Raw genomic sequence first — 10,630 nt, forward strand, 5'->3', positions numbered from 1 at the left:
AAGGTAAACTTCACTGGAACCAAAAGACACTCAATAGCAAAGATTTCTTCAAGATATTTTGGGAGCTTTGAAAGCCCGTGATTCATTTTTCATATATCTACAGTGGGCTAAGTGGATGTATCTGGTCTGTACAGGGCTGAGCCTATATCCTAACTGTTCCAAAAATTTTCCATTCACTGCTCCTTTTACCTCATGCACTTGCAGAAAACTTTCCTGATTAGATACAGTTCAAAACTCGTTTCCAGACACCATGGTTCTTTCGATCCCATTCTGGAGCATTTTAACAGTAATCTTGTATTTTCAGTGTGCTGGAGGGATCTCTTTTCTTTCTCAGGCATTGCTGCCAAGCTCTACCATGGTTTCTTTTAAGTTGCAGATGTTACACATCCTTAGCATTACTTCTAGGACTTTTTTGACTGCTGCTCTGTTGTTTTTCATCTTCTCAACTGCAGCTTGTATTGCTGACATTTCTATTGGAGTGATATTAATGATATCTTGGCTAAGTTCCCATATTTCATTGGATGTTTTATTAAGGTGGAACTAACACTGGAAGTCCTGTGTCTCTTAATTACATTTTTTGTCTTTTCTGTGTTGCTTTATCCAAATCTGAAGATGTTTATCATGTTTGTTTTCAACTGGTCCCTTTTTTCTTTTGCAGATTGTCACTGGGACAAGGCCCTGCATTTCCCCGCTTCACTGTAGTCTCTGCTTCAATCATTAGGTCTTCACTTACTTTTTTTTGCATTATTTTTCCTTGCTCTGTCTGCTTCTTTGGGCACTTTACTCCCCAGCCTGCAGATTTTCAGTGAGTTTTGCAAGAGTTTTCACTGTGTGTTTTTTTCTTTCCTGAGAAGTAGTCCACGTCTCTCAGCTTCTCCAGTTCTTGCACACTGGAATGATATCCAGCTGTTCCACATGCAGCTTCATTTATGCTGTCCCTGGACAATGTAATTTATTCTTCCAGTATGCCTTTTCTCCTTTTTCTCAAATTCATTCCTCAGTAAAGAAGGAGCTTCTTGCAACATTGTCTTTCTTTTCCAGTACATGCTTTATGTTACTGCATCTACTCTGTATTTTCCATGGTCTTTTCCTGTGGCCTTTAAAAGTACAGACCCTGTTTCTGAGAAAAAAGTTGCAGTCATAAGGAGGTGGTTAGCACAGCAGAGATCTGTGAGTACCTGCTATGTCACTGTACCAAACAGGTTAAGTTAGGGCCCTTTATGTTGTAGGAAGAAGAAGGTGTAACTTAGAATAAATCTGAATGTTGATACTGGAAGCATCTGATCAAGCATTTTCCATGGCTGTGTCCTGTGGAGACATTTTTGGACGTTAATTTCAGACTACTCTGTGCATGTGCAACCCTCATGCAAACACACCTGGCTGGTGTATTACTCCCAGGCCCTTCTAGCTGTGTTTTTAAAGACCAAAAGGGGCAAGACGATCTGACACTCAAGGGTTTTTTTCTGATTTTTCTAAGCTGCAATGTTAGCTCAGCTCCCTCTACTACGCAAAACTGCTTAAAATAAAATCATGTATTTCTGAGAACTGACTGTTCCTCTTATGACTGTAGGAACAAAAGTGCAACATGATCTTCTTCATCACAGAAATTAAAATGCTTTCTGGCTGAAGGACAAAGTTCTGTTTCTGCTTAGTGGGACCTCCTGCCAATGTTATTTGTGCTGAGTAGTGTCTTGCTCAGCAGATTCTGCTCTTCAAACCAAAAGAGGAACCTCAGTATGAGGAAGGGCAAAAGGATTGGTCCCAGTGTTATATATTTATTACTAAAGCTTTTGCTTAAAGTGCTGGACAACGTTTGCAAACCTTTAAAAAAAACCCAAACAAACAAAAAAACCCAACAACAACAACAACAATAAAAACACTACGCCAGAAACCAGGGCATTAGGAATCTGTTCCATTAGGAACTCAGCAGGAAGGTGAAAAGTTTAAACAATTGAAAAACAGAGTAACAGGCAGCAGTTGGAGATTGTGGTGCATGTGCATATGCCTATGTACAAAAATATTAATGGAATACATTGTCAAAAACATAATACCTCTAGTTCAGCCATATGTAAACAGGCACAGCTCCAGAGGAATAAACTAAACTTCACCCACTTAAACTGACTTCATCATCATGTGTTTCTGTACACAGAATCTAGGTTTGAGAAAGAAGGGATTTTATTTGTGCATGTTTTGATAAGTATCAAACATAAAATCTTTGGGTTTATTTTTTTAAGGTATATTTTTATTTTTTTAATCAGAGCTGACCAAATTTTACACAAATCCAGTTTCTTCATTCTAGCACTTGGGAGCTCCAGTCGTGTTTTCAATTGCTAGCTCTGACAGCAATTACATGCAGAGCTTTGAGCAAATCACTAAATCCCTCATTTCTTAATAGAGAATATAACTCTTCCTTGTCTCATGCTGTCTGTATATCTTGCTTATTTAGAATGAAAGCTATAGAAAGTATGAATTGCTGTTTATATCTGGCACAGTACAGTCCTGATCCCCACGGGTGGAGCCTCAGGGTCAGGAGAGGTGGTGCTGCAGTAGAAATAGTTTCCAGATCCACCAGCAAAGGACTAAGATGCAGTGAAGGATAAGCAAGCAGTTGAGCAAGAAACAAGCACTTTAGTAGCCCTGAGTCACAAGAGCTTTCATGCAATCTATCGCTCACTTCAGCACAAGGCAAGTGCTACACAGTTTTAGATAAAAAAAAGAGTAGAGATGTGTGATGGGCTTGGGTTTGGTAGTTTGGGGTTTTTTTCTAATGTAGACATAAACCTTTTAACACTGGTACGGCTTGGTTTTATTTATACATTTGTTAGTTGTAAAGGAAGGATGACTTTCCCACTCATGCTAATAATGATCCCTCTACCAAGGTCAGTAGTAGTTGCTTCTGTCAGAACACAGCTCGCAAAAAAACAAGGTGGTCTTGTCTGAAAACAGCCCTGAATAACTTATTACAGGAGATGTTCAGTAAGACAGAGATGTTTATCAGACTTAACCTAGAAGTCTTTTACACAGAGTAAACTGACTGGCATTTTAAAGTAGATACAGATGAAGAGACAAAGGAGGTCAGTAACTATATGTACTTTGAAAAGAAGAGACATGAATGAGAAGGAGTATGTGTTCTTTGACATGTACATTTCTGCTTCAAGCAGATGCCTCAGTCTTTGAACACCAGCCTTTTTTTGCCTGAAATGTTCAGATATATTAACAATGTGTTGATCAAATCTTAAAATGAAATTTAAAATCAGTCATGCCTATAGGACAAAACATGTCTTTTATTGCTGGCAGGAGAGATGGGAGGTTCTTTTACAAATTTATGACATCACTGATGACTCTAGTCTTAAGAAAATTGAAAGAGAAATATGCTTGCTTTTAAAATGTTCATCTTTGGTGATATATTCAGGTATGGCCAAATTTTTTTTCTAAAAAAAAAAAAGCACAATTCATTTGTGCTGCTGCCTTACTGCTGTAGCATATAGATGACTGGAGACAGCCACAGTCCTTGGACTAAACAGAAATTTTGTCTGTTCTCCAGATAATGTTTTTTGCAAGAGGAAACAATGAAACCCATGGGGTAATATTGAAGACAAATGGCATTTTATTATTATGTCATTATGCCAGACATTTGGTTTTGCCAAATTCAGTCTTCCTGTCTTTTTAATTAATCTCTGCTTTATAACCTTGGAACATTATACAGCCTTCCAAGATTTCTGCTCTGTGCCCAATTGTTTCACTCTGTGTGATTCAATCAAATGTGTCTCCTTGGCAGAGTTTTTCTGAATGGCAGCAGTCAAACTGATGGTGTGGAGACGGAAGAGGTTTTCATAGCCAGGTTTGCATCACTGGTGTTGTCCCTGAGACCAAGCTATCCATATCTCACGTGTTTTGTGGATAAGAGAAGGAGGAATGTTTAGACTTAGCCGGTTTTCAGATTTGCTGCAGTGTAGAAGAGCAACTTTATGTGTCAGAACTATGCTTATCTGATGGTTTCCTGGCTTTTTACAGTTCTGCCTCCCGTAAGCCATCAAGTCTGCCATCGCACAGTGGTGGATGGAACTTTTACAGAGCAGCTCCAAGCTGTGACATGATCATTTAAAAATCCCAGCACAGGTTTCATTTTACTTTTGGAGATTGGCCTCCTTTTGTCACAGAGGCCCCTATTTCACCTCCATGTTCTGTGCCTCTACACTGCACATACTGTTTATTGCATTGCTGAGAGTCAGGTATGACATTTCCACTGCCAGTTAGAAAAGTGAGGCAAGTCTCATGTCTGTGATGTCACCAAGGACCTCTAGTTCATGTCTGTGTTATTATGACAGTGAAATTCTAGTTTACACAGAGCTGAAAGTGTGAAGCACAAGTCGAAACCAGGACAGTGTCTGAATCAGTAGAGGTGGGTAGCAAGGCATGTGATTACTATTAATGATATTCTATGTACCTTTTATGTCATTTGAAACTCAAAGCCAGGAGTCACATGTTTCTAACAGCCAAAGATGTATGGGGTGGCCATGTATCAACTGCATTTTTGTTATTATTTTTAAAGTATTATTTTTAAAGTATAGCACTTGAGGGTTCCACTCAAACTCGGTTTCACTCTGCTGGAGACTGTCAAAACCTAGACTCTGCCCCCAAAAGTTTACAATCCCTGCTGTCGCTTTGATCAAGTTTTGCATTAACGCACTTAAATGGAGCATTTGAAATGAGAATAAAAGGCATATTTTTTTTGACTGCAGCTATTAATTGCAGTTTTCAAGGCTCCTCACTACACCCCATACCCTGAGGGACTCTGTTCTCAGTTTCACTCTTCTTCAAACATGGCATGCTCCAGAAATCCTGGGAGCTGTTCTGGATTGCAGCAGGTGCCCAGCTCAGAGGTGGACCACAGAGCTGCACGTCTTGCTTCTCCTCCACTTCTCCTCCCTCCAGCCTGATTTCCACCACTGCATGTTGATGGGAGTTTCTAAGGATAGTGACTTCCTAGAAGACAGCTGCTTTTTTTATAGGTGACCATTTATTATCTGCTTGAAGATAATCCTCTTCCAGATAAAATCTTCGTGTGAGTAGAAGAGAAGTGGATTTATTGCTCCTGGTAGACCCTTGGAGGCAGAGTGGAAACTAGAATGGGATGGTACACAGAGAGGCATATTCTTATCATGCTGAGGATAATGAAAGGGGCTCTTTCTGCTCTGCACAGGCAGTGTACTTACTCCAAGAGATATCTGCTGTTTCTTATACCCAGAGTATTTTGTACTTCCAGCAATGTAAAGCAATAAATCTTCAGTGTAACAAAGCCCAAGCTCCTGACTCAGTGGGAAGCAGAATATAGAAGTCCTGCTGCCTTTTATTCTTAGACTTCATGCCAGGGAGAACAGGTATTTGTTCTCCTGAATGAGCAGCATGAGGAGGTTTGCAATTTGAGGAGCAGCACTGCGTACAGTCCTTGCTTGACTGGCTGACCAAAAGAGCATCTGGAAACCAGTCATCCTGAGTCACAAGGAGTGCATTGCTCCAGGTTTCCCAGGGATATGCTAAAATACAAGGCAGTATTCCTATTTTGAAGATGAGGGATATTGGTTTTTTGCACTCCTTAAGTACTAATGGGAGTCACAGGTCAAGCTACTTAGGTGTGCAGACAGTGGTGTGGACCCCTACACATAAAGCCTCTTAAGTTACATTACCCCCTTACTGACACTGAGAACTTGATTTTAACTTCAACCATGGACTCATCATTGATTATACGACCTATTATTTTGTGGCAGTAACTTATTTCTGGAGTTTGCACAAGTTACACATGTTGATGTGTGAATGACTTCATGGTCTTCTTCTTGTTAGATACTACGTCTCCTCAAAGTGTAGTCTTTTACTTACTGCAGCAGGTAAAAGCTTAGCTGAATCCCACTAGGCACAAAGAATGGGTCACAGTTCAAAAGGCAAAAGAGAATAAGAGGGTCCAGAAGAGTTTGGCTGAGAATATATCCTTTAATCAAACAAATTTAAAAGCTATTCTAGCAAAGTTTATAAAGGTGGAATATATAACATAGTATTTGAAAGGCTTACTCAGAACATAATACAGATTGTCATTTAAAATGTAAAGACTATACGCAATGCCAGTTCTCTCATAAATATATTTTAAATCATTTTGCATCAGGATTTTCCAGATTTCTCACGCAACAGGTTACTTCATTTATTCAGTGCTTACAGGGCCACATAAACTCACCTCATCTGAGTTGCAAGAAGATTCAGTACCATTTACCCTTGTCTGGGAAGAACCAAGACTGAGGAGTGGATTTCACTTCACTCATCCAGCTGCTCATAGTCCTCAGACATGCCTTGAAAAAGAAAGGTAGATTCTTTGTATTCACTTAAAGGGAATCCTTCTTTCTTGTCCTTGCAATCTGGTGTTTTCAAACACATGTTTTTTCATGTGTGTTAAAAAGTAAGATATACTGCTGGGATGATGGATCAGTGACCATGAAACCAGAGCCTCAAAATATGTCTGGAGGATTTTGTCTGAAAAGGAGTAGATCTCTGGTCTTTTTCAGGCTACGAATCTTGTTCTGCAGAAGTCAGCTAAATGGAAAGAGGCACAGTGATATTGTTTCCAGTGATTCAAATGTTGCTCCACCTGAGTCAGGAATCCTTTCTATGACCAAGAGATTGGGTCAAATCCCTGGCTTAAGAAGTTCTTCTCAGCTAGAACAAATTCATAACCTTCAACAGAAAACAGCCCAAACAGTGCAGATTGTAAAGCCTTTATGTTATGTATTTTAAGTATATGGCCACAAATGTGTGCAATTTGGTGGTAAGGCTCCCAGTATAAAAGTTGAACAGCCTTGCACCCTGACCTACTTCTTCCTCTTCAACCTCAACATTTTGCAACTTTCATGAGAGTTTTTGCTGACAAGGGAAAAAATCAAATAGTCTTAATATATATGTGTAGGTGCTAAAGATCAAATTTCTGGTCAAGCAATTTAATAATGTCAGTTTTTAACTCCACCTTCCTGTAGGACAAACACTTCTGCAGTTCCCATTAACCTTCACAGGGCATATGGACCTACCTCAAAGAAAGAAAAAGTCTTTGTTTTCAGACTTCATGCACAGCTCATGAGCTAGAGACTGTATTTTGGCTCAAGATCTTCTGTGAATAGGTTCCAGAACAATTTGAAGAGATTTGTCTCAGGTGGTGCTTATTGTTTTCTTATTGCCTCTTATTGTTGCATCCATCTAAGGATACATGACGTATGTTTCCCTTTATTAACTATACTACAAAATAATTTTTAAAATCATGTTTTTAAAAAATTACCATTATTCTTCAGATTTTAAGCTCAAGCACTCAATTGCAGGTTCCTCTCTAATGCCTATGGAGGAAAAAAAATGCCTATTTTAAACATTCACTGTTAAATTTCCAATTGTTAATTCAACCTGCAAACTAGTGAGTACCTTCCTCTATTCTACTGAGTTGAATGGTAGTAGTGGACAAAACTATACAGCATGGCCTGTTTCTAATTACACTCTCATGTTTCCTCCTAATGAACAAAAAAATCTCTATTTCATGCATTGCCTGTTAACCTCTGAAAAGGTCAATGCCTTGTTCCTGTAATGCAGTACACTTTTTTCCCTTCCATTTAACACAGTTATTACTTTCTGGAAGGCAGGATGTCTCTTGCTTAGACTCATGCAGAATCAGGCTGGCCCTTTTCATTCAACTTATGTATTTGAAGGCCCAGGGAAAAGTATTTAAGCCTGACCATGAGTGTAATAGCTGCCACAGACATTGCCTTGGCTACTTATCCTTTATGTGCAAAATTGATGACTGATAAAGCATGTTTTCCTTAGAAACATGTACATACCCTTGGCTTGAAGATCTTAAGCCATGGAAGAGCAAGGAATTGAATTCAAGTATTTCTAGTCCTGAACAACCTAATATCCATTACTTCCATCAACAAAACTATAGGAATCAGCAACATATATTCTTTTGCCTACCAGATAACTTCTTTCTGTCATGAGCTGAAAGCCCTAGTTTTGTGACAGAAAATTTCAGCCAATTTATTCTATTGCCAATATACAAGCTGCTAGTTACTGATTTTGTATTGAGAAATAAAACAGGTAAACAAATGCATAAACATCTCAGATTTGCTCCTGAAACCTCTCCTCCTCCCTTTTTGCTGTCTTTACTGCACTCAGCACCTTCATAGATGTGCCTGGTGACACAGAGGACTTGGTTGATGCATTGTTGTTTCTTCGCTTTTGCTTTTCTCATTTCTGATGTTTCTCTGTCTCAGCACCAGGTCCTCCACAGGCTGGTGTCCCCTCAGAGTATGCCCTCCTAGGCCTCCTCCCTGCCCTCACTGGGTGACTCTTTGTTCTGTGCTGCCTGAGAGGGTCCTGAAAGCAAAAGTTAAATCCAAAATCTGATGGGGCCCCAGGTTTGTTTTATGGTATGGCTCAAAAGCCAGAGCTGGAGCTATTTTTTGTTTCTTTCGGTGCTGAGGGGGTCACCATCAGGGCAAGTGTGTCTTGAAAAGGTTACCATGGAAATTACCAGACCTCCCTCGGCACTTTGGACACCTTATTCCTACTTAAAGAAAGGAGAACTGGCCATCTAGAAATCTTGGAAAACTACAGTCAGAGCCAGCCAACTTCTGGCAGCTGCTCAATAAATCAGATGTGCCATCAGGGAAGGTGTGCTGATCTGTTAAAAAACGTGGGGTTAGACTTTTATCAGGTTTAAAGTGGCTTTAGTTGATGAAGTCTAGGAGTCTGTCGCCCCACTGCACTGGCATTAAACAAATAGCTTTCTACTTGTTTTCCATCATAGCCCTTACCGTGCCTGCCCTGTGAACTCAGCACAAAGGAACTAAGAGAACATTTGCAAACAAATGCGGTAAACTGCTTGTGGGTTTATAAACACAAGCAGTGATTCAACTCTAAATGGCAGCAAGGAGTAGCAGGCAATCAGACCTTCAATTATTAACTAAAAAGGTTGGGCTGACCCCAAGGTTTTTCTCCATGCATGTGAGAGAGAGCAGGGGGATTTCACTGAGTGCGCAGCATCGGCCTGATCGGAAAAGCAGTGCTGTGGCAGCCAGCCAGCAGAGCACTCCTAAGGGTGTGGCAACTGTGTTTCTGGTTTACATGGGCTTTGCTCCTGTGTAGCTGAGCAAAGCCTTGAGGTGTCTCTGCCATCCTGGCTTGCTCTCTCTGAATGGGGAACTGAATCCAAATTTACACATCTCTTTCTCTCTGAGGTGCCTCAGAGTATCCTCTCCCAATATTCCAGGCTTCCTGCAGCTTTCCTGTGTACCCAACACCTCTGGGGTGGGTGTTATATACCCTACGGTGTCTGTGGAACAAATATATATCACAATGAGACAGTGGTGTGAATCCTGTCATGGATTGTCCTCACTGCAGATCTCTCACTGTCTTTAATGTCCATGAGATATGATGCTGAAGTCCAGGAGGAACAAATCTCACAGAGCACCCTAGGAAAAATCTGTGTTCTTCTTAGGGAAATAGAGTGCCTAGAAACATGGACTGCCAACTCTATTACCTGGTATCCATGTCTCCTGCCTTCATGCTACGGAGGGTGGATATGAAAATCTTCCCCTGCCACCTGACCTCTGCTTCTTTCTTAGTGTGACCCTGCCTCAAAAAGCTGTATCAGAGACAGCTAATCTCTACCAACACCAGCAGAGGTTTAGTGAAGCTAGGAGAAAAAGGAGCCCCCTGGAACAGAAGAAAGTAGACCTTGCCTCCAAGGCTCTTGTGAGCTGTCTGCATCCACATTCATCTACTTCCCTTTTCTTCCCTCCTGTTTTTTTTGTTTTGGTTTGGTTTTACTTTATTTTTAGCTTTCCTAACTAGTGCAACTTCAAAAGAACAGAAATGGAAGTAAAATAAGAAATAAGAGACTTAGTGTCACTTCTGACACCAAAGATTGGAGTCTTTCAAAGCATCTCAGGGCACTTCAAAGATAGGTATATAGCAGAAGCCCAGGTCTGGTAGAAAGGGTTTGCTCACTGCTAATCAATATTTAGGACTTGAATTTCTTTTTTCTTTTTCCCTGTCCATAAGGTCTGTTCAGATGTGAATATCAGAGATAAGCCACAAAGGACAGAAATACGTTTGTCACCTAACTGCACTAGGTCTATTGTGACAAAGGATGTCTGCAGAGCCACAGTGAAGACACCATCAGTGTTGGAGTCAAGTTTACGCAGGAGGTGTGTGAGCCAGAAAAATGAATCTGGCTGTGTAGCATACACAAGAAGTGAATTCCTAGACTGTTCATTAATGAAGCCTGGAGACTGGGAAGATTATTGCAATAGGAATTATGTTTAATGAAGGAGGCATCTGCTTTGGAGGAGTAGTGTATGTCCTACTACCTGATATTGTTCCTGTATTTGCACATATCTGGAAGGAATTTCTCTCTATGTACACACAGCTATGATTTTCTTTTGCTCTAAATACTCATCACTGGATAACCCCATTGACTCTAACAGAGTGTCACCTGAACACCTGGAATGAATTTTCCTATGCCTTAGAAGAATATATTGTTCATGGATCCTGCATACATTATTTAAATGGAAAACTAAGAAAACACCATGAAATGTATTCATCAGCC

General features: G+C 40.2%; 1 long non-coding RNA gene across 1 annotated transcript; it reads left to right on the forward strand.

Moving 5' to 3' along the window:
• The first annotated feature begins 6,222 nt into the window (after positions 1 to 6,222).
• LOC120323088 lies at positions 6,223 to 10,387 on the forward strand. The gene is made up of 2 exons (XR_005563231.1): positions 6,223 to 6,352; positions 10,084 to 10,387. It is a non-coding gene; the product is annotated as an uncharacterized LOC120323088 (long non-coding RNA).
• The last annotated feature ends 243 nt before the right edge of the window (positions 10,388 to 10,630 follow it).

Source organism: Pipra filicauda, unplaced genomic scaffold, assembly GCF_003945595.2.
Source record: "Pipra filicauda isolate LSUMZ 115617 unplaced genomic scaffold, ASM394559v2 scaffold194_size2289513_pilon, whole genome shotgun sequence".
NCBI lineage: Eukaryota > Metazoa > Chordata > Aves > Passeriformes > Pipridae > Pipra > Pipra filicauda.